The 24,830-nt window shown below is 41.2% G+C and overlaps 2 pseudogenes; both read left to right on the top strand.

Annotated features, from left to right (window-relative positions):
- The first annotated feature begins 8,771 nt into the window (after window positions 1-8,771).
- LOC137234538 (GPI mannosyltransferase 3-like) lies at window positions 8,772-10,177 on the top strand (annotated as a pseudogene).
- A 1,209-nt stretch (window positions 10,178-11,386) lies between these two features.
- On the top strand, window positions 11,387-13,995 carry LOC137234537 (Golgi-specific brefeldin A-resistance guanine nucleotide exchange factor 1-like; annotated as a pseudogene).
- Window positions 13,996-24,830: the final 10,835 nt, after the last annotated feature.

Here is a 24,830-nt window from a genome sequence, read left to right as displayed (position 1 = left end):
GCACGCAACATTAGCAGTAGCAGCGAAAGCAGCACCGGCGGCAGCAGCATCAGAATAAGAGCGAGGTGAAACATTCGGTGTGCTAGACGAATTGGAGATAGCTTTAGAGCACGCAGCAGTAGCAGCACCGGCGGCAGCAGCACCAGAGTAAGAGCGAGGTGAAACACTCGGTGTGTTAGACGAATTGGAGATAGCGTTGACATTTGCATTTTTGTCATCTAATGACGTAGCGTAGATGCCCAAATGGGGTTATTTTGTGTAGCGTTCCTGTGTGGTTATACCTGCATTAGGCTTGCTTTGTATGTACCTGTTTTTATGCCTTGTCTGTGATCTTCGCCTTTTTGCTTTCGGTGTGCTCTTGTTTATTTTTGTGTGTTTTATGGCTACGTGTTTGTTCCCTGTACCTGGGAATTGGTTTTGCCTAAAAAAAAAAAATTTTAAATAGATGTGCAAATAATTCGCAATGGTTTTTTCTATTAGAGAATACTTGCGACTATAACATATGTAAAATTTAGCCCGGATGTCCGCTGATGTATGTAACTTTTTTGTCCCTAAAATTAAAAATATAGAGAAAAATACCTTTTCTTCTTAATAACGGATTGTTAAATATATTGAAAATACTCTAATTGCGAAAGATTTACTATTAAAAAATTTTACTTACCTTCGAGCTTAGAATCCATCAAAAAAATTATATGAAAGTGTACACATAAAAGAAATATGAAGCTTAATATTCAGCAAGAATTTTGCAAATTAATCAATGCATTTTACGGCCACTCCTGCCTTCTTACTTCAATTACTCAATACATATGAGCAAGCTAGCTTGTTCTACACGAAACACTGTGAGTGTGCGAGCTTGGTTGCTGATGGCTCGGTCATTCGGCACTTTTCCCGTTATGGTTCAAGGCCTGAGCCAGGTTTGCCTAGAGCTAGGGATTGCGAAAAGAAGTAAGAAGATATACGTGTTGATATTTCTTGCCGTTTATTACAAATTCATTGGAAAGGAATAAACAAAGGATTTTGTATGAAGAAAAATTCAATAAAAAATAACTTATTGTAATGATAAAGGAGTGTAAAAGCATACCTCCATTGTGAATTAATACAAGTGGCGAATGTTTGATAAAGGCGTTCACCATAGTAAACAGCCGCGATCACCTGCTCAATCGCTGTTCTATTACTTAAATCACTAGCTCAACCGTGGTTCTCAAACATTTTTGTAGACGACTGGTATATTGCTTTATTTGCATATTTTAAAATGCCTGCATAGTGGGTTGCTCAAATTTAATCTAAACTTGCTTTTAGAAATGAATATTCGTATGTAGTCTGATTCTCTGTGTACACATTTAAAGAACAGCTGATTTGAAACACAAATGTTCACTTCATGGCACTTCAATTTAATAACGGCGAGCAAAAAACAAACCCTTCTTCCATTCTCTGGCCATTCGCGTTCTCCCGGACAGCTATTATTTGACAGGTAGGTATGGCACTGGGGGAATAGAAAGATTTGTCGCTTGTACAAATTTACAATGCACACCTCTCGCAACTGTGTACAACAGAACCGAACAGAACATTTTGATCTTAGGCCTTCGCGGTGCTCGAGAGTACCCAACCGAAGATGGTACTCTGAGCTAGCAAAGGGCCAAACGTGGTGGGCAGAATCCCTGGTAGCATTATTTCCGCATATACGTCTGTCCCTAGTACGAGGCGGATCGGGGCGGATGAATAAAAGTGCGGATCCGCCAGACGGAGATGTGCATACGGGGATGCGATGGCGCTGTCGACGCTGGTCGTGGGGGCGATTCGCCGAAAATTGGACACGACCGCCGCATGGGTTGCAATTCATTTGTTTTGACCGTGTCTTCCTCGTATGCGTAGTAAGCATCCTGCTTGTCCGCCAATGGTGCTTGTAGGGAGTTGGAGCTCCCGGGCGAGCTCATCTGCGATCACGGTGGTGGGGGAGCATCCGTCAATTAAGGCACGAACGAGGTGTAGCCGCCCCCAGCTTCTATCTTCACGACCGCGGTGGGTGTGATCGCTACCGTTGGTATCATGGTGGCGGTGGCAGCTGAATGCTGGGCTACGAGCCCTGACCGGAAGGCGGGACACTGTGGTGAGCCTGCAGTGTGTTGCACCCGTGGCTGTGATCTTGTGGCTGATGTCGTTGGTGCAGGCGAAGAGGCCTTGTCTCCGCTCTGCGGTCGCGCGAAATGTCGTCTCCGTTGGGGGTTCCTTGTTTGACGGCGAAGAGACCGGGTCTCCGCTCGGCCGTTATATGTATGGCGCTGGGCTGCCGCTCTCTCTTGTTGGAGCCGATTCCTCTCGTGCTGCAAAAGTGGTCGAAATGATTTGGCTGTAGGCGGTATGGTCGGGCGAAGAGACCGCGTCTCCGCTCCGGTTCGGCTGTCATCTCGGTTTCGGGGTGGACGAAGAGGTCCAGTCCCCGTTCCAGCGTCCGATGCATATAAAGAGATTGAGTCGTCTATCCGCTCTCGGGGTGAATCTAGCTCCTCTTCCATTTGGACGCTCCATGGCTTGGAGCGGGCTTCTCGTAATAGCTGCTCCTCTTCGTCGATCGAGGCGATGTGCAGCATCGTGTGGTGCTTCTCGCCGCACCGTTCGCATCGCCCTTGGCTTGGGCACGCGTTAGAACGGTGATCAGGCGCCAGACAATTTCCGCAGTAGCTTTCGCGATTGGTTACGTAGAGGCGCTCTTCTGGCCTTTTCGCCCGATAGGTTGGGCACAAGCGGATAGGGTGTCGCTGAAGACACACTCGGCATTCCGACGAATAACGCACTGCATTCGTGGCATCATTACGTTTCAAAGCGGCAAAAGGACCCATTTTCCTGAAAGGAGTGAAATCGGTTTGAATGGGTCGGGTCATTGTCAAAGTGGAGGAGCGAGTGGTCCCTAATTGTATTATTGAGATTTGGGAAATTTTATGAGCGCGTGCGTAGGGGAAAAACATTTGTAGCAGAGTAAAAAAAAAATATTCATATTTGGCGCGCATTATGTGCATGGCCTCTTTCCCCGCACGTTATGTGCCTGGGTCTTTAGTGCATTATTTTGTTTATTTTGTGTCACTCGGGAGCATTTACGATTTTCGGTTCGCACATTCTGGTACCGAACGTGTATAGCGTGGGTTCTTTTGGAGTCGCTGTTATTTGTGTTGTTGGTGCTAAAAACCAACAACTTTCCTGCCCGCCGCAAAAAAAATTTTTTGGACAGCAAAATTGTATGCTGTATAAAGAAAAAAATAATAAATATGTTCGTTTTGGAAGGGGGGAGAGATTTATAAAATGTATAATTTTTTATTTGTTTGTATTGCCCTTTGCTTATTTGTTCAACCTTTCCCCAAGTAGGCTTGAAGTCCTGTATAATTGACGGCCTTTAGCAAATGATACGGTTCTCGAAGCGTATTTTACTCCGATACCGATTTGTCAGAAACGGGTTTTTAGGTACCCGTTTGCCTCCTTTTATGCATCCCTAACATAATGTACATTTAAACTCGGCATATAAATGTACATACGTTCCTATAAGCATATCAACAGCCAGTGCACGGACTTTGCCGCATTGGTAGATTTGCCAAACTTTTTGATCCATTTTCCTTTCCTGCTACTCCTACCCCCAAACCCAAAAAAATCTAACACCATTTCAATATTTTTGCATTAAAACCAAATATTGTAATCATTTGGTATTGAATTGCCGCGCACACCCAAATAACATTAAGGGGTGATGCTGACCAAACCAATCACATTTTGAAAACATTTGTGAACAGACTTCAAAGACAAGAAACAAATTTGGTTATTAAATGAATGTAGTGAGTGCGCACGTATATATTGGCCTGTTCTATTTTTCACAATTCTGAACGAAAATAAAGTTTAAAGTAAGAGAACATGTCGGTGGTTTTATGGCAGTATTTTTGGCACATTGGAAAAATCTACCACTACCAACATTTTCATTATTTTAAGTCCCGCGCCCCCATATATGTCGCTTTTGGTATCAAAGTTAAAGTTAAAGTTTAAGTTTAAGTTTAAGTTTAAGTTAAAGTTAAAGTTAAAACTAAAGTTAAAGTTAAAGTAAATTTTTTTTTTGTGTTTCGTGGAAAGAGGAAATACTTTTTGCACTGACCGGGATATTTAAACCTCACTGCAAGACTCTCCGAGTGTAGGACTCCCTTCTCTCATGAAGGCCTACCCACCAAAAACCTAACCTCCCATGCCCCGCGCAAATCCCCGTACCTGGGACCGCGTTTAGCATTACTTCGGGTACGGGTGCGCGCTACGTGAGTTCTATGGCTACTCTCACGCTAATGGGCTAGGCATCCGTCTTCTCGTTTACTGGTAAGTATATGCCTCACATATGTGCTGACCGTGTCCCATCTGTCTCTGCGACAGGTCATGTTATTGATGACACTGCCCGGGGATATGTCGCCAAGTAACTCTTCTTCGCTCCTTCGCTGATCGGAGAAGTGCCTGCATTCGAAGAAGGTGTAGCGTACATCCTCTTACATCCTCTATTTTCCCACAGTACAGGCAGCTCGGGTTATCAACCTTACCCATTCTGTGTAGGTATTTGCGGAAGTAAGCGTGTCCCGTTAGAAACTGGGTCAGATAAAAGTCTGCCTTTCCGTGCAGTCGCTTCAACCATGGATTCAGTTCAGGGATTAGTTCCCTAGTCCACTTTCCTACGATGCTGTTGCTCCACTGATCTTGCCAGCGTCGGATCGATTCTTCTCGCGCCTGCGTGGCAACAGCAGCTCTACTTGCTTGCGATCCGTTGTCGTATATTGCTTTTCTTTCCTCAACGAAAAGATATATCGGTATGGTTCCTGCAACGACCAGGACAGCTTCAGCTAATACCGTGCGGTAAGCCGAAGACCGTTGGACCGAGGTGAGGGCGACTCAGTTCTTCCGGTATTTCATTGCGTTCGCCCAGATTTCTGCACCATATTAGAGTATAGAATCCGAGGCTGATGCAAGAAACTTCTTTGTGCATGGCTTTGGGCATTAATCTACTCAACTGCGCTATTATGCGCGCAGCTCTTTCGCAGGCCCCTCTTATGTGATCCGAGAAGTTGAGTTTGCTGTCTAACCTCACTCCCAGATATTTCGTTGAAGCGAGTGTTTCTATTGGCTGGCCCCTAACCATCATGTTCCTAGTAGTGGGACTACGTCTCTTTGTGAGTATGACGATCTCCGTTTTTGCTGTTGGTAACTGGAGACCGTGCTCAGTCATCCACCTATTTACATTACGCATGACCTGGTTTAATTTTAGCTGTGCCAGCTCGCAGCTTGGTGCTGTTATCACAGCGGTCACGTCGTCTACAAAGGCAACGAGGAAGGTGCTTTCTGGCATGTCTAATCGAAGAAGACTGTCGTAAGTTATATTCCAGAAATCGGGACCTAGTACTGAACCCTGGGCTGATCCACCTGTTATTTTCAACTTTTTTTGACCATGAGTGGTTTCATATATTAGATACCTCTCTCTGAAGTAGTCCCTTAAAATTTCTAACAACTATTGCGGTACCTTGAAAGTGCTTTCTAGTGCCTCAAGCATGTCCTCCCACCTAGCTGAGTTAAAAGCGTTTTTGACGACCAGCGTGACCAGCAACACTATAGGTATTGCTCCGTGGCACGCTGTCTCGGCTTTCTTGACTGCATCTATAACTTCTGCTATGGCATCGATTGTGGAGTGCCACCTCCGAAAACCATGCTGTCTGGGAGACAGTCCTCCGCCGTCCTGTTACGCTCTGGTGAGGCATTGCTTCAGGAGACTCTCCATCAATTTCCCTTCTGTGTCCAACATACATAGGGGACGGTAGGATGATGAAGATTTGGGATCTCCATTCCCTTTTGGAATGAGAACCAGTCGTGCTGCCTTCCATATGGTGGGGAAAGTTCTTTCTTCGATACATTTGTTGTGCATGTGCAACATAAGTTCTGGGCAGTTATTTGCAGCTAGTCTAATTGCCTCCGCGGGTATTCCGTCGGGCCCAGGTGCTTTCTTAGCTTCATAGTTCGCACGGCAGTTTTAAGCTCTTCTTCTTGGAATGATTCCACGTTGCGGTCTTCATGGGTAACGTACCCGCCCTCCCTAGGAAGTTGGGTGGGAAATAGGCCATCCACAATGTTCCTTATTTGGTTCTCGTCCATCAGCTGGTTTGGCGAACGGAACTTCTTCATTACTATCTTATATGCCTGCCCCCAGGGGTCTCGATCCACTTCCTCGCAAAGCGCTTTCCAGCACGTAAGCTTGCTTTGCTTAATGGCAGCACTAAGAGATTTCTTCGCTCCTTTGTACGCTTTCGACTTTTCTAGATCCTCAGGCCTGCCGCGCGCGCGAATTGCTAGCCTTCGCATCCTGTGGCATATTTTCCGCAGCTCCGTGATTTCGCTGTTCCACCAGTATACCTGCATTTTGCCCCTCCACACTCCCCTCCGTGGCATTGAGAGATTGCAAGCGTGGCGAAGACAGCTCATTGTCTTTTCAACCGTCTCTTCCGTCGGACTGGAGTTGTTGATTATCCGTCGGGTATCTCCCAGTACTGATGCGTAGAACGTGGCAGAGTCGACCTTGGATGCGTCCCATGCTAATGTTCTAGGTGGCCCGTTCGGAATCTGCCTCTGAAAGATCGTTTAGGTGGAAAGTGATGTAGTTTTGATCGCTGGCAGTCAGATCCTCTATGACTATCCATCCAGCAGCGGTCAGCAGCAGGCTTTCTTACACTAGTGTTACATCGGAGATCGAGTATCTAAAGCCTGGCCGTCGGTATGTAGGGGTCGTACCAGGGTGAAGCACGTTCAAACCGAGCCTGGCTGCCATCTCAAGGACTAACCTTCCACGGGTGTTAGTCTGCGGCTTTCCCCCCGGCACAATATTGGCGTTTGCATCTGTCATCCAGATTGCGGCGGTGCCGGTGTTGTCTATGTCTGAAAATGCTGCATGCTCCAGATCCAGGGACATGATCGAGCTTCTGTGTATTACACAGGTAACATTTTGGAGCTGCGGTACAGGCCGAAGCTGTGTGGCCGCTTTGCCCACACTTCCAGCAGGCGTTACTCCTGTCTGGACCCTTGCATTCAGCTTTCCGTTGTCCGTAGCCGAGACACCTAAAGCAGCGTTGCACTTCTGCTCGCTGTCTGATTCGGCACTGTATCCATCCGATAGGAATTTTACCTCTTTTGAGTAGGGCGTTGCCAAAATTCTCGTCCATTTCGACGACCGCCATTTTCTGTTCTCTTTGGTATGCTGCGAACACAGAGACACGGAGAGGTCTAGTGATTTCTTCTTCTCCGACCTCCCTTCTTATTGCGTCTTGGATTTCTGTTTCAGTTGTGAGACAGTCCATGCCAAATACTTCCAACTTCATCCGCTTGGAAAGCTGTTGTGCTTCACCGACCTCTCCTACTGCGCTACCTATAGCTGCTCTGAAGGCCGTCTGGTCACTTCAGCGCGCCGTTTCAATCAGTATGTTACCAGATTTGGTTTTTCGTACTGACCGTACCACCGTACCTGTGTCATTAGGGCGGAGCTGGCCGCGTATGGCCCCTAGTACCTGGGCATAGCTTTTGCCTTCCACAGGTTTTACCACAAAAGTTGCTGCTTGTCTCCTCTTTCTCGCCCGTTTTTGAGCTTAAGGAGCTTGGACGAGGGTTGCCTGCTTGGCTGGCTGGGCCCGCTGTTTCAGTCTCCGGCGCGCTACATTGGACCAAGACTCACCTTGTGAAAGCGTATTTGTTCTTTCATCTCGTTTCGTTTTGGCTTCCAATTCCTCCGATTCTCTGCTCTCATCTACCTTTTGGGCCCTTAAGGATCCCATGCAGCTTAACGCTTCTTCAAGAAAAGCCATACCGGTTTTTATGTCCTTGGACACGGTCTTCTGCTTGAGATCGGTTTCCTGCATCTCGCGCAGCACTGATACCGTGTAATCCAGCAGCTCGTCTTGGCTCTTCCCTTCGAGGCTTGTGTATGAGGGTGAGCCTCTTGGCGGAGTCGCACGTTTCTCCTTCCCAACAGCGCGCTGTGCAACGACACTGGGTGAGCTGACCGACGCTTTTTCCCTTGCAGTAGCAGGTGTTGACTGGCTGGGGTTGTCGCGCAGCTGTGTTTTCGCCGCCTGTGTCTTTTCCGCCGATTCGATGCCTTGTGTGGGCATTACTGACAAGGTCGCTTTAGCGGGGGTTGTTAAAACCGGCGATCTCAGCACTTTAGTGCTCTTTTTGAACACCGCTTCATCGCCCCTTTCTTTCTCGCTTTCTCTACTTTTATTTGCGTTAAAGTTAAAGTTAAAGTGAAAGTTAATGTTAAAGTTAAATTTAAATATTTAAAAAATTTTTTCAGTTACCATAAACCTATAATTTCAATTATAAATATTCCGGAATAACCTATGTATGTTTATATATTGTAAGATAATAATAAAAATATTTTAACCAATATTAACTTCTCATTTATTCAATAAAAGTAAAAAATTTGTTTTCCTATCGGTCACCACGCTTAAAAAGTGTAACTTGAATTAATATCAAAGAAAACAAAATGTTGCATAAATATTATAATTGCATAAGTTGATAGTATGCAATAGCTTTACCAAGTGCCACACATCCTTTTTTTTTAAACAAATTGACAAAGCTCCGTGTATTAAAGCAACTAAAATTATAAAAAGGAGTCGAAGCAAATAATCTCTTTCGAGCAATAATCGATTTATATACGTAAATACATTACTATTCACAGGCAGCAAGTTAATGCCCAATAAATATCACTGCCTCTTTAAATTGAAATGAATCTGCTATTCGTAGTTTTGTTCATTTTTGCGGTGAAGATTTTATCAGTATTCATTGTACAAACATACTATGTATCCGACGAATACTGGCAGAGTTTGGAAGTTGCATATAAGCTAACGTTTGGCTACGGCTACTTGGCATTGGAATGGAGACAAGGAATTCGAAGTTATATCGATCCATTAATTATTGCAGTGTTTTATAAAGCACTCGTTTTACTGAAATTGGATAATGTGCAGTTATTGATAATATTACCGCGCATATTGCAAGCCACATTAACAACATATTCCCACTATAGATTTTTTTGTGTGGTCTGGCAAAAGGAAATGGGCACTCTTTCTTATACTTGTACCGTGGTTTTGGTTCTATACAGCCTCGCGTACTTTATCGAACACCCTTGAAACATCTTTGAATACAATTGCCTTGAGTTACTTTCCTTGGGTTGGAGAGGGCTCAACTTATTTATGGTTTGCAGCTGTTTGTTGTTTTTTGAGGCCAACAGCGGCAGTTATTTGGATACCATTATGTATTTATCATTTACGTAAAGGTCGTTTGCCTGCAAGTGAACTTATTTTCAAACAGATTTTATTAATTGGATTCTTAGTTGGCGGAATTGGTGTATGAATTGATTCATACTTATATGGTAGATTAATCGTTACACCATACGAGTTCTTCAAATACAACATTTTACGTAATATTGGTTGTTTTTATGGCTCCCATCCATGCTATTGGTACTTCACAGTTGGCTTACCAACCGTTTTAGGAATCAATACGTTACCGTTTATTTTCGCTATAATTGACACCGTGTGTTCTAAGAGAAATTATCCTGTACGCAAACAATTACTGATCGTGATTTTGCTGTCATTAGTTGTACTAAGCACTATAGAGCACAAAGAGTTTCGCGTCGTAACATCGCTGTTACCTTTATGTCTTTACATTACCGCAGATACATTAGCACGTTGGAGTTATAACGCTTCCAAGTCGTTGCTTTTGTTTACTTCTCTAGTAATATTCTTTGGTAATATAACGCCCGCATGGTATTTAAGTACAGTTACTAGATGTAATGAATCATATACAACAGATTGCCCGAGATTACCGTGATGAAAATGAACATCGCGCTAGTATACATTTTTTAATGCCTTGCCATTCAACACCTTATTACAGCCAAGTTCATAAAAATGTGACAATGCGCTTCCTCACATGCGAGCCTAATTTACAAAACGTACCCGATTATTTTGATGAGGCCGATCAGTTTTATAAGTCGCCAGTACATTCGTTACGCTCACATATTCCTCCACATCCACGCTCTGCAATGCCCTCGCATATTGTACTGTTTCAACCTTTGGTTCCAGTAATAAATGAATTTTTAGTTAATTATAAAGTTATACAAAAAAAACATATATAACATTTACTTCTTATTTTTTCTGGAGGAATTGATGTGATGGCTGTGGCTCCGGTGGCTGCTAATATCGTGTATAGTATAAACTTCCAACTTTTTGGTGGTTCCGCTGGGATATGCTGTGGCAAATAAATTCTCGTGGCAAATAGCGGATCTGCGTTGGGTTATTGCTTGGCCTCGTTTCGGTGAACGAGCGCTGGGGTTTTGGACATCCCTTTTTCTCGACGTAACTCTTCCGTCTTTCTGTTAGGGCTTCCCTCGTCTCCGTCACCGCGAGAGCATAAGTGTAGGGGATTGTTTGTACTCACGTGGGGAGCCCGGGGATTCCGCTGTGGCACATTGTGAATTTTTTTAAAGTTAAAAGTAGAAAGTGTCGATTGCCTGAGGGGCTTGGAATCTCCAGTGGGAGCCTCACACGGGGAGCTCATATGCAGGAGTATAGAGTGTTAGGTATCCGTTCACGTGATGAGCCCGAGGATTCCGTGGTTGGCACTGAGTGCCCAGGATGGTTGGAACCCCCGGGAGCCTCATACGTGGAGGCTGGATTACATAGGTTGATTTGGAAATTGTCCGCTCACGTGGAGAGCCCGCGGATTCTGCTGTTGAGTACTAAGTTAATAGGGTGGTTTGGAATCCTTAGTGGGAGCCTCCCACGGTGAGTCCCATCATAGGGGTAGCGGAGTGGATAGATTATGCTCTTACGGTGACGAGATGAGTTCGGTGGGAATACCCAACCGAAAGTCTGTGAAGAAGGGGAGGGGGGATGGATTCGCGATAGGAAGGCGGAATTTGGAAAGGAGGGCGAGGAACGGAGGGAAGGTTATGAGGAGCTCTTGGTCTTCTCTCAGTCCATCTCCTCCGTTGGAAGAAGGATCAGTTTGACCAAAGGTCGTCTGACTTGACCCTTCTCGGTTATGAGGTCGACTACACGAACTCGGTTGTCTTCGCGGGGTGTACGTTGACGACTCGACCTAACCTCCATTCGTTGGGAGATAAGTTGTCCTCCTTGATGACAACTAGATCATCCACTTTCAGATTTTGTTTTGTGTGTTTCCATTTCACCCGTTTTTGAAGCTCGGAAAGATATTCGGTTTTCCACCGCTGGCAGAAGGTTTGATGGAGGGCCTTGAGCTTCTGCCATCTGTTTATTATGGAGGCCGGGTTTTCGTTCACATCCGGTTCTGGCGGCGCCAGAAGATGGCTGCCCGTTAGGAAATGTCCTGGGGTTAGTGGTTCCAGGTCCGTTGGGCCATTCGACCCTGGACTGAGAGGGCGCAAGTTGGGGCACGCCTCAATCCTGCACAAAAGTGTCTGGAACTCCTCCATAGTATATTTGTGGGGAGAAGCAATCTTCTTGAAGTGGCTTTTAAAGCTCTTCACTCCCGCTTCCCACAGGCCGCCCATATGTGGAGCGGCGGCGGGAATAAAATGCCAGCTCAATGCTTGATGGCTGTACTTTGAGACTGTTTTGTCTCGGCTTTCGGCAAGAAAGGCTTTAAATTCGGATCGTAAAGATCTTGATGCTCCGACAAAGTTTGTACCATTGTGGGAGTAGATGTTTTTCGGACATTGTGATAAGTGAAGCGTAAATGATCTGCAACAAGTGCGTCGATAGATCCACAAACTCCACACTTACAAGTACCACAAGTAAAATCGGCACCATTGGCTCCAACACCTGCAACATCCGCAGGAAATATACTCGATATGCAAGGCAAAATTACCCAAACTCCGACTACTACAGTGCAGGGTGGTATAACAGATGCTGAAGTAGTATGGAGCACATTATAAATGTAGGTGATGAGCATGTCGCTGTTGACAATCGGACACACGCTGCTCCACAGCCCACTATTGCTGGCGGTATTTTATGTCCTGTTGGTGACAGTGAAATTAACGCCTTACCGATAAATGAAGGGGGTAGCAGTGAATATATACATTCCGTGGGTGTACGTTTCACACAACAAAATTCGATTGATGTCTCAGAAGGCTCAGCATCATAGCTTCCCTATGGTTTGCCATGCATGCCGGAACTTTTCCGTTTCCTTGTATTGCTCTGCAATCCCTTAGATACCTAGGCAGAATACAGATGCCATGATTCATATGGGCTTAAGTTTACTCACTGTTGCCCTTAAGGTGGGTGCAGATAAAATTGGCGAATACGATACGCTGTTGGAGTTGGTCAAAGATGACTTGTGCAGGAATTTGTTTGCGTTACTCAACCCGAACGCATAACAATTTTTGCAGCTGATCTGCAGCTGTGCTTTTTACTCTTCGAATCATTGCGCGATCACTTTAAATTCCAATTAGAAGCTTTTCTCAAAAAAATATCTGAGATTATTTCTAGCGATAGCCCAAAAACGCCTTATGCGCGAGCTAGCATTGGACAATTTGCTTCAGCTTTGTGTACCAGGTTTTGTTTCGAAACTGTATTTCAATTACAATTGCGATTTGTATTGTACCGACTTGGTTGAAGGTCTAGTAAGCTTACTCTTCAAATACACTCTGCTACAAAGGCGGTCTATAGTACACACATAATCGCTTTGGATACTTTGACTTCGGTTATTGAGAGTATCGAAGATAATTGTGTTGCCTCAAAAAATGTGGATAATGAAGTTTGTGGCAGTTCGGCCACAGGTGTAACTAGTTCCACGCGTCATTCACGTCAGAACTCTGAGCTTGAGAGCACGATAGTCGATGGCAGCAATGATGATAATAAATCGGTTGTGGAAAACATATCGAAATTCATTAATAGCGTGTTTCATGTTTACGCCTAGGCGCTGGCGGTGGTGTAGCCAATGCAGGCCTAGCGCGCGAGTATCTCCAAAATACAAAAGAGAAAAAGCGCGTGCTCACACAAGGTACGGAACTGTTTATTCAACGACCCGATAAGGGGATACAATACTTGCAAGAGCATGGTATATTGAGCTCGCAACTCGATCACATGCCTTGTTTTTGCGTGAGAATCCGGGGCTTGATAAAAAAATGATTGGTGAATATACATCGAAGAAAAAGATTGTTGATTGAAAGGTTTTGAAGAATTTTGTGGATTCATTTGATTTTGCTGGTTTGAGAGTGGATCAGGCGCTGCGTTCGTACTTGGAGACGTTCCGTTTGCTGGGCGAAGCGCCGTTAATTTTCCTTGTACTTGAGCACTTTGCTGATTCTTGGCATAAACCAAACACTGAGACCTTTGCCAACACAGATGCAGCCTTCAGTTTGGCTTATGCCACCATCATGTTAAATATGGATCAATATAACTCGCTTTAAGCTTAATGTTCGACAAATGCTCAGATAATGGCTATCAACGTATACTGAATGGTTTCACCAAATGCGCTGGCATGGCTGCTCACTACAATTTACAGGCAAATTTCGATGCGCTCATATTCACGCTTTGCAAAAATACCACAATTTCGAATTTATCACAGCCGGAGGCTCTTACCTTACCAATGCCAAGGCACAAGCCGCCATGCGCACTGGTTCATGAGTAGGGAGACTGCTGTTTGCGTGAAGGATGGAAACATGTTTTGAAACTATTCCTGCAACTCTTCCGTTTAAAATTATTGGCAAAGTCGTTGATTGAGGTGGAAGACTTTTGTGAGCAAAGTGGAAAAACGCTTTTGAAATTAGAGAAACCCAATCAAAAACAGGGGGCAGGCTTATTTTCAAGTCTCTATTCATATCTTGCATCAGAGGGTCAAAGTGAGCCGACCCATGAAGAACACGAATTTGTCAAGATGGGAAAAAAATGTATCAAAAAATGTCAATTGGATCAAATTATACAAGAGCTTATCGTTAGTATAATTTTTAGTCTAAAATATCGTCGGTGAAAGTTCCAACCAACCCCTCTCGAGTGGAAAACGTTTTATATGTGGTTTGAGCTTTCATAGACGATAGAAACGTATTTACATAAATGAATATGTGCGATGGAAAACCTCATATGGGTGTGACACTTACCATATTAAGTAGAATGAAATGAAAAAGTTCTGCAGGGCGAAACAAAAAACCCATGCAATCTTGGCAGGAATACTGTTCGTGGTATTATATATATAAATAAATTAGCGGTATCCAACAGATGATGTTCTGGGTCACCCTGGTCCACATTTTGGTCGATATCTGGAAAACGCCTTTACATATACAACCACCACCACTCCCTTTTAAAAGCCTCATTAATACCTTTAATTTGATACCCATATCGTACAAACAAATTCTAGAGTCACCCCTGGTCCAACTTTATGCCGATATCTCGAAAAGGCGACCACCTATAGCACTAAGCCCACGCCCTTTTGAAATACTAATTAACACCTTTCGTTTGATACCCATATTGTATAAACGCATTCTAGAGTCACCCCTGGTTCACCTTTATGCCGATATCTCGAAACGGCGTCAACCTATGGAACTAAGGATCACTCCCTCTTAAAATACTCACTAACACCTTTCATTTGATACCCATATCGTACAAAAAAATTCTAGAGTCACCCCTGGTCCACCTTTATGCCGATATCTCGAAAAGGCGACCACCTATACAACTACCACCACTCCCTTTTAAAACCATCATTAATACCTTTAATTTGATACCCATATCGTATAAACACATTCTAGAGTCACCCCTGGTCCACCTTTATGCCGATATCTCGAAAAGGCGTCCACCTATAGAACTAGGGCCCACTCCCTTTTAAAATACTCATTAACACCTTTCGTTTGATACCCATATTGTCCAAACGCATTCTAGAGTCACCCCTGGTCCACCTTTATGCCAATATTTCGAAAAGGCGACCACATATAGAGCTACCACCACCCCCTTTTAAAACCCTCATTTATATCTTTAATTTGATACCCATATCGTACAAACCCATTCTAGAGTCACCCCTGGTCCACCTTTACGGCGATATCTCTAAAAGGCGACTACCTATACATCTACCACCACTCCCTTTTAAAACCCTCATTAATATCTTTAATTTGATATTGAATATTTCGAAAAGGCGACCACATATAGAGCTACCACCACTCCCTTTTAAAACCCTCATTAATATCTTTAATTTGATACCCATATCGTACAAACACATTCCAGAGTCACCCCTGGTTCACCTTTATGGCGATATCTCGAAACTGCGTCCACCTATGGAACTAAGGATCACTCCCTTTTAAAATACTCATTAACACCTTTCATTTGATACCCATATCGCACAAACAAATTCTAGAGTCACCCCTGGTCCACCTTTATGCCGATATCTCGAAAAGGCGACCACCTATACAACTACCACCACTCACTTTTAAAACCATCATTAATACCTTTAATTTGATGCCCATATCGTATAAACACATTCTAGAGTCACCCCTGGTCCACCTTTATGCCGATATCTCGAAAAGGCGTCCACCTATAGAACTAAGGCCCACTCCCTTTTAAAATACTCATTAACACCTTTCGTTTGATACCCATATTGTACAAACGCATTCTAGAGTCACCCCTGGTCCACCTTTATGCCAATATTTCGAAAAGGCGACCACCTATACAACTACCACCACTCCCTTTTAAAACCATCATTAATACCTTTAATTTGATACCCATTTCGTATAAACACATTCTAGAGTCACCCCTGGTTCACCTTTATGGCGATATCTCGAAACGGCGTCCACCTATGGAACTAAGGATCACTCCCTTTTAAAATACCCATTAACACCTTTCATTTGATACCCATATCGTACAAACAAATTCTAGAGTGACCCCTGGTCCACTTTTATGCCGATACCTCGAAAAGGCGACCACCTATACAACTACCACCACTCCCTTTTAAAACCATTATTAATACCTTTTATTTGATACCCATATCGTATAAACACATTCTAGAGTCACCCCTGTTCCACCTTTATGCCGATATCTCGAAAAGGCGTCCACCTATAGAACTAAGGCCCACTCCCTTTTAAAATACTCATTAACACCTTTCGTTTGATACCCATATCGTACAAACGCATTCTAGAGTCACCCCTGGTCCACCTTTATGCCAATATTTCGAAAAGGCGACCACATATAGAGCTACCACCACTCCCTTTTAAAACCCTCATTAATATCTTTAATTTGATACCCATATCGTACAAGCACATTCTAGAGTCACCCCTGGTCCACCTTTATGCCGATATCTGGAAAAGGCGTCCACCTGTAGAACTAAACCCACGCCCTTTTGAAATACTCATTAACACCTTTCGTTTGATACCCATATTGTACAAACACATTCTAGAGTCACCCCTGGTCCACCTTTATGACGATATCTCGAAAAGGCGTCCACCTATAGAACTAAGGCCCACTCCCTTTTAAAATGTTCATTAAACCCTTTCATTGGATACCCATATCGTACAAACAAATTCTAGGGTCACCCCTGATCCACCTTTATGGCGATATCTCGAAACGGCGTCCACCTATGGAACTAAGGATCACTCCCTTTTAAAATACTCATTAACACCTTTCATTTGATACCCATATCGTACAAACAAATTCTAGAGTCAACCCAGATCCACCTTTATGGCGATATCCCTAAATGGCGTCCACCTATAGAACTATGGCCCACTCCCTCTTAAAATACTCTTTAATACCTTTCATTTGATACACATGCCATGGAAACACTTTCCAGGGTTACCCTCGGTTCATTTTCCTACATGGTTATTTTCCCTTATGTTGCCACCATAGCTCTCAACTGAGTATGTAATATTCGGCTACACCCGAACTTAACCTTCCATACTTTTTTTTTTTTATACTCAGTTGAGCAGAGCGCACAGAGTATATTAAGTTTGATTGGATAACGGTTGGTTGTACATATATAAAGGAATCGAGATAGATATAGACTTCCATATATCAAAATAATCAGGATCGAAAAAAAATTTGATTGAGCCATGTCCGTCCGTCCGTCCGTCCCTTAACACGATAACTTGAGTAAATTTTGAGGTATCTTGATGAAATTTGGTATGTAGGTTCCTGAGCACTCATCTCAGATCGCTATTTAAATTTAACGATATCGGACTATAACCACGCCCACTTTTTCGATATCGAAAATTTCGAAAAACCGAAAAAGTGCGATAATTCATTACAGAAGACAGCTAAAGCGACGAAACTTGGTAGATGAGTTGAACTTATGACGCAGAATAGAAAATTAGTAAAATTTTGGACAATGGGCGTGGACCCGCCCACTTTTACAAGAAGGTAATTTAAAACTTTTGCAAGCTGTAATTTGGCAGTCGTTGAAGATATCATGATGAAATTTGGCAGGAACGTTACCCATATTACTATATGTACGCCTAATAAAAATTAGCAAAATCGGAGAAGGACCACGCCCACTTTTAAAAAAAAAAATTTTTAAAGTAAAATTTTAACAAAAAATTTAATATCTTTACAGTATATAAGTAAATTATGTCAACATTCAACTCCAATAATGATATGGTGCAACAAAATACAAAAATAAAAGAAAATTTCAAAATGGGCGTGGCTCCGCCCTTTTTCGTTTAATTTGTCTAGGATACTTTTAACGCCATAAGTCGAACAAAAATTAACCAATCCCTTTGAAATTTGGTAGGGGCATATATTTTATGACGTTAACTGTTTTCTGTGAAAATGGACGAAATCGGTTGATGCCACGCCCAGTTTTTATACACAGTTGTCCGTCTGTCCTTCCGCATGGCCCTTAACACGATAACTTGAGCAAAAATCGACATATCTTTAATGAACTTAGTTCACGTACTTACTTGAACTCACTTTATCTTGGTATGAAAAATGAACGAAATCGGACTATGACCACGCCCACTTTTTCGATATCGAAAATTACGAAAAATTAAAAAAATGCCATAATTCTATACCAAATACGAAAAAAGGGATGAAACATGGCAAGGTAATTGGATTGTTTTATTGACGCGAAATATAACTTTAGAAAAAACTTTATAAAATGGTTGTGACACCTACCATATTAAGTAGAAGAAAATGAAAAAGTTCTGCAGGGCGAAATAAAAAACCCTTAAAATCTTGACAGGTATTACATATATAAATAAATTAGCGGTATCCAACAGATGATGTTCTGGGTCACCATGGTCCACATTTTGGTCGATATCTGGAAAACGCCTTCACACCACTCCCTTTTAAAACTCTCATTAACACCTTTCATTTGATACCCGTATTGTACAAAAAATTCTAGGGTCACCCCTGGTCCACCTTTATGGCGATATCTCGAAAATGCGACCACCTATACAACAACCACCACTCCCTTTTAAAACCCTCATTAATACCTTTAATTTGATACCCATATCGTACAAACACATTCTAGAGTCACCCCTGGTCCACCTATATGGCGATATTTGGAAACGGCATCCACCTATAGAACTAATGCCCACTCCCTTTTAAAATACTCATTAACACCATTCGTTTGATGCCCATGTTGTACAAACAAATTCTAGGGTCGCCCTTGGTCCACCTTTGTGGCGATATCTCGAAACGGCGTCCACCTATGGAACTAGGGATTACTCCCTTTTAAAATACTCATTAACACCTTTCATTTGATACCCATATCGTACAAACGCATTCTAGAGTCAACCCTGATCCACCTTTATGGCTATATCCCTAAATGGCGTCCACCTATAGAACTATGGCCCACTCCCTCATATAATACTCTTTAATGCCTTTCATTTGATACACATGTCATACACACACATTCCAGGGTTTCCCTCGGTTCATTTTCCTACATGGTTATTTTCCGTTATGTTGTCACCATAGCTCTCAACTGAGTATGTAATGTTCGGTTAAACCCGAACTTAACCTTTCTTACTTGTTTTTATTTACGTTTAAACCTAAGAATAAATTTTAAAGGGCAGATGAGCTGCCGGCAAATTTTTCCGCCCGGTAATATAAAAAGAACTTGAGCAAACGAAAATTCAGTTATAGGCAGGATAAAGTGAGCCCTAAAATTAAAGGCTAGATGAGAAAACGGCTCTTAAGCTAACATCAACAGCTTCCATTGGGCATGAGCCCATATTTTACAAACACATCCAAGGGTTACCCGGCCAACGTTTTGGTCTATATCTCGAGACCACAGTCACCCAGTGGCATCAAAAATACTCTGTACTAAAGCACACACTACGGCTTAAATTTGATACCCATAATGTAAAAACACTTCCTAGTGTTACCCTGATCCACGTTTAGGCCTGTATCTCGAGACCTTAGTCACCCAGGGGTATAAAAATTACCCTCTACTAAAGCACGCGTCAACAGCCTTCATTTGTTATCCATATTATTTATATAAACGCATTCTAGGGGTACCCAGGTCCAAGTTTTGGCCTATATCTCGAGACCCTAGTCACCAATAGGTATGAAAACTACACTGTACTAAAGCACTCATCAACAGCTTTCATGTGATATCCATATTGTATAAACACATTCTAGGGGTACCCGGGTCCACGTTTTGGGCTATATCTCGAGACACTAGCCTCCCAGTTGTATGAAAATTATCCTGTACTATAGCACCCATCAGCAGCTTTCTTTTGACATACATATTGTGTAAACATATTCTAGGGGTATCCGGGTCCACGTTTTGGCCTATATATCGAGACCTTAGTCACCAATAGGTATGAAAACTACGCTGTACTAAAGCACTCATCAACAGCTTTCATGTGATATCCATATTGTGTAAACACATTCTAGGGGTATCCGGGTCCACGCTTTGGCCTATATCTCGAGACCTTAGTCACCCAGGGGTATGGAAATTATCCTGTACTATAGCACGCATCAACAGCTTTCGTTTGATATCCATATTGTATAGACACATTCTAGGGGTACCCGGGTCCACGTTTTGGGCTATATCTCGAGACCCTAGCCTCCCAGTTGTATGAAAATTATCCTGTACTATAGCACCCATCAGCAGCTTTCATTTGACATACATATTGTGTAAACATATTCTAGGGGTATCCGGGTCCACGTTTTGGCCTATATCTCGAGACCTTAGTCACCCAGTGGTATGGAAATTATCCTGTACTATAGCACGCATCAACAGCTTTCATTTGATATCCATATTGTATAAGCACATTCAAGGGGTATCCGGGTCCACGTTTTGGCCTATATCTGGAGACCCTAGTCATGCAGGGGTATGAAAATTATCCTGTACTATAGCACTCATCAACAGCTTTCATTTGATATCCATATTGTATAAACAAATTCTAGGGGTACCCGGGTCCACGTTTTGATCTCAAGACCCTAGACACGTAGCGAAAAAAAAAGTAGATGTTGGCCGATTCTCAGACCTACCCAATATGCTCACAAAATTTCATGAGAATCGGTTAAGCCGTTTCGGAGGAGTTAAGCCTCTAAAACCGCGACAGAAGAATTTTATATATTAGATGAAAAAAATAACGTCCCTTTCACATTGAACTTTTATAAGAATTTTTCTATATTCAGAGCCACCAACTTGTTAGGTATTCATATAAAATAAACACAAATCTGACATAATGTATATAATTTTATTTATTCATGTTTTATTTGTCATACCAAAGTTTTAGACGCTGGTAATTCTGCCTCTAGAAAAAGGAATAAGAAATGGGAATACAGTACTCGATATTTAGGAAAAAAAAACATCAATAATCGCACCATGAACCTAGTACTCGATGTTTCGATATTTATGTCGATACTTTTGCAGCTCTATCCTGGAGAGGACCTGCAATGGTCGAACATGAGGCACGTCGCACAGTGGCGCCTCTGCCGTTAAAGCATGGCAAAAATCAAAAAAATCATGAAAGCGTTCGCTAGATCTAATACATGTTTCTAATAGAGAATTTTCAAGAATATACAACTGTTTTTTCACAGAAAATTATAGTTTACCAGGTAGAGCCGCTCAAAGTTGACCAATTTTCAACATTGGGAAAAATTTGAAATTTTTCTTCTTTTTCGTTGTATTTAATATGGTTTTGTGAGTAAATAAGGCGGCCGGTTGTCGTTTTCTTGTATAGCAATTAAAAATAATTTAATTTAGGATTGAAACAAAAAAAAAAATGTTTTTTTTTTTGGTAAAAGTTGGCGGATATACCTGTTTTTCGAAATGCCTATTTTTAGGCCATTTTAAAATTTTGACGGACAAAAAAAAATGTTAAAATATGTGCTCCGTCAAATTAACAGTAGTTATTTGTGAAATATTCAGTTACCTAAATTCATAAAGTCTACATGCGTCCAGCTGCAACTTTACTTTTTACATCAAATAAAGTTAAACAACCTTGGGCATAACTACGCGCCTGAGCAGGTATATATAATTCAGTACGGCCGTAACGTCGTTTTTGTTATTGGAACTTTTTAACAACATACATTTTTTAGTTACGAATTGTATACCTGAAATTCATTTTAATAATTTGAGCAGGTATATAAAGCTATCCATCATACATTGCACATTATCGTTCTGGTTTTGGAGATTAAGGAACTAAGTATTCTGTTTACTTAAATAAAGTGAATAGTATTTTTAAATATAGTTCACAGTTTAATATTTAGTCAGGTACACTCGAAGCCAATTCTAATATGTATCTAGAAAACTCGAAACTATTTGGGGTGTTTAAATCTACAAAGTCAAGACGGGACTTCGTTGAGGCTATTGTGAGAGAATTAGCGAGTGATACAAGCATTAAAGAAAAGGAACCCTGGAAGAAAAAATTGGTTTACAATACATTATAATAGAAAGAAAGTGGAAGGACGTCTATCGTAACAATTCAAAATTTCTAAGTAAGCATGAAAAGTGGCTAGGTGACAAATTTTTTTTGGACGAAGAAACGCTAGCACGTTAACCAATCCAACTAGAGGGAGACCAACAAAACCCATAGAAGAGTGTTCTACCTACACAAGGAAAAGTAAGCTGTCTGATATCACAAAATCTATGGCCGCGACTCATCTTTCAGAAGCACTGGCTATTAAATATAAAAAAGACGAAGAAAACGTGAAGTCTCATATAACAGAAGCAGTTGCGGTAGCAAGTCCAGTGCGACTGATGAGGATCAAAAACAGCATTCCCACACCACCAAATGCGCTACCTAGGAAATACACTCCCGAAGAAACTTTGGCGCTGTTTATAGATCTCGGTTTAACGAAGAAAAAATATATTATATTGCGTAAGTCATTATTGCAACGTAATGCCGATATTTTACCTGGATACAAAAAAATTACTTAAGCCAAGAAAGAAGCAGTTCCTCTAAGTCACAAAATAACCGAAGTATCAGCTGAAATTGAGCTATAAAACCTAATGGATCATACGTCTACACGACTCCTTCAAAGTTTACTGAAGAAAAGTTGAAATCACTGCCAAAGGAGCCAAAGGAGGATAACTAAGTGGGGCTGTGATAGATCATTAGGACAAAGCGCATATAAACAAAGAATAAATGTAGACGATGAAACAATTACAGATAGTAATATGTTTACGGCTTCTATTGTTCCATTACGACTAAAAGATGAAGCTTCAGAATATTGGAAATATCCACGTCCGTCATCAACTATATTGTGCCGCCCGTTCGGAACTCATAAAAGCTGCAGTGAGTGATATAAAAAATCATGTTGCCAAATTAGAACCAACAATAATTGAAATTGAAGAGGGGAATGTCATTACAATAAAGCATGATTTTCTTCTAACAATGGTCGATGGAAAATTTTTTAACTTAATAATAAATACGACATCTACAATGAAATGTACAATTTGTAAGAAGAGCCAAAAGGACTTTGAAAATCTTGATGATTCAATAACTGACGAACTAAATTATGAGTATGGAATATCTCCTTTGCATGCTTGGATAAGATGTATGGAATTTGATTTGAAGCTGGCTTATACACTACCACAACAAGAAGAAGTTTTTGAGGACAATACAACATGTAAGGAGAAACAATACAGGAGAAAAAAAATAATTCAGGATGCATTTTATAAAGAGATTGGCCTTAGAGTTGACTGTCCAAAGTATGGATACGGAAATACAAATGATGGTAACTCCTCAAAAAGATTTTTTGAAAACGATGAAGTGACTGCTCGCATAACAGGAGTTGATAGAGATATTGTGAAAAGATTGGGAATAATTTTAAATATTTTAAACTGCCATGAACCAGTCAATGGACCCAAATTTGGAGAATATGCATCTAAAACTACAGATTTGCTGCATCAAAAGTATCCTGAGAAGAAACTTACACCAACGGTACATAAAATTTTAGCACATGGAAAAGATTTAAAAGAGTACCAGTGCTCAAGAAGATTTTTTGTAAACGATGAAGTGACTGCTCGCATAACAGGAGTTGATAGAGATATTGTGAAAAGATTGGGAATAATTTTAAATATTTTAAACTGCCATGAACCAGTAAATGGACCCAAATTTGGAGAATATGCATCTAAAACTACAGAGTTGCTGCATCAAAAGTATCCTGAGAAGAAACTTACACCAACGGTACATACAATTTTAGCACATGGAAAAGATTTAAAAGAGTACCAGTTCTCAAGAAGATTTTTTGTAAACGATGAAGTGACTGCTCGCATAACAGGAGTTGATAGAGATATTGTGAAAAGATTGGGAATAATTTTAAATATTTTAAACTGCCATGAACCAGTCAATGGACCCAAATTTGGAGAATATGCATCTAAAACTACAGAGTTGCTGCATCAAAAGTATCCTGAGAAGAAACTTGCACCAGCGGTACATACAATTTTAGCACATGGAAAAGATTTAATAGAGTACCAGTGCTTACTATTAGGAGAATTGTCTGATGAAGCTCAAGAATCTAAGAACAAGGACTACAAAAGATATAGATGTATGAACACCTGCAAAGTATCACGAGTTAGACAAAACTAAGACCTTTTCAACATGTTAGCTATTTCTTCTGATCCAGTCATATCATCTATGAGGTACATATGTAAGAACACGAAAAGATCTTACAGATGCGTATAGCTCAGAAATGGTTGCTTTGTTAGATATATGTTCCAGTGACGATGACTATGTTAATATAATATAAGTTTCTCACTTGTTATCACAACAATGAAAAAGATATTTACTAATCAATTTTGTTACTTTATTGAAAAATAAGATATCTACGTACAAGTAAATTTTTTATTTCAAATAAAAGAATTAATTAATTTAGTAATTTATAAATATATACTTTTCGTTATTGCATTTCTTTAAAGTTTATCAAATTTATTTTAAAGCTTAGGCATTTCGCCTTCAAACGAGTATTAAATTTTTATAGAAATCAATACGTCTATCGAGTTTGGTACAAATTGGTAAAGCGATTCTAAGATCAAACTATTTAGCATAAATGGGCAGTGCCACTCCCTCTTTTCCAAAATTCGTTGGCTGTTTAATCTTTAGCTCAAATGAAATTTCATTGAACGACTTTCAGTAACTTTTAGTTATTAATAAAATACATATTTGGCTTGTAAATTAAAAAAAAAACATGTAAAATTTTACGATGAATTTTGAAGCACCTTGTTATTGTGGCATCAAAAACGAACATATGCCATTTAAAAGAAACAATACGTCTATCGATTTTGGTAGTTATTGATTACGTGACTACTTGGATACAACTTTTTATCATAAGTGGGCAGTGCCACGCTATCTTATCAAAATCATTAGATTATCTTATTTAATGCTTAAATACGTCATTATGAAACAAATCTCATTTTATTTTTTTTATTTT

This window comes from Eurosta solidaginis, chromosome X (assembly GCF_040869045.1).
Source record: "Eurosta solidaginis isolate ZX-2024a chromosome X, ASM4086904v1, whole genome shotgun sequence".
Classification (NCBI taxonomy): Eukaryota; Metazoa; Arthropoda; class Insecta; order Diptera; family Tephritidae; genus Eurosta; species Eurosta solidaginis.
This window is presented reverse-complemented; position numbering and strand designations above follow the sequence as displayed.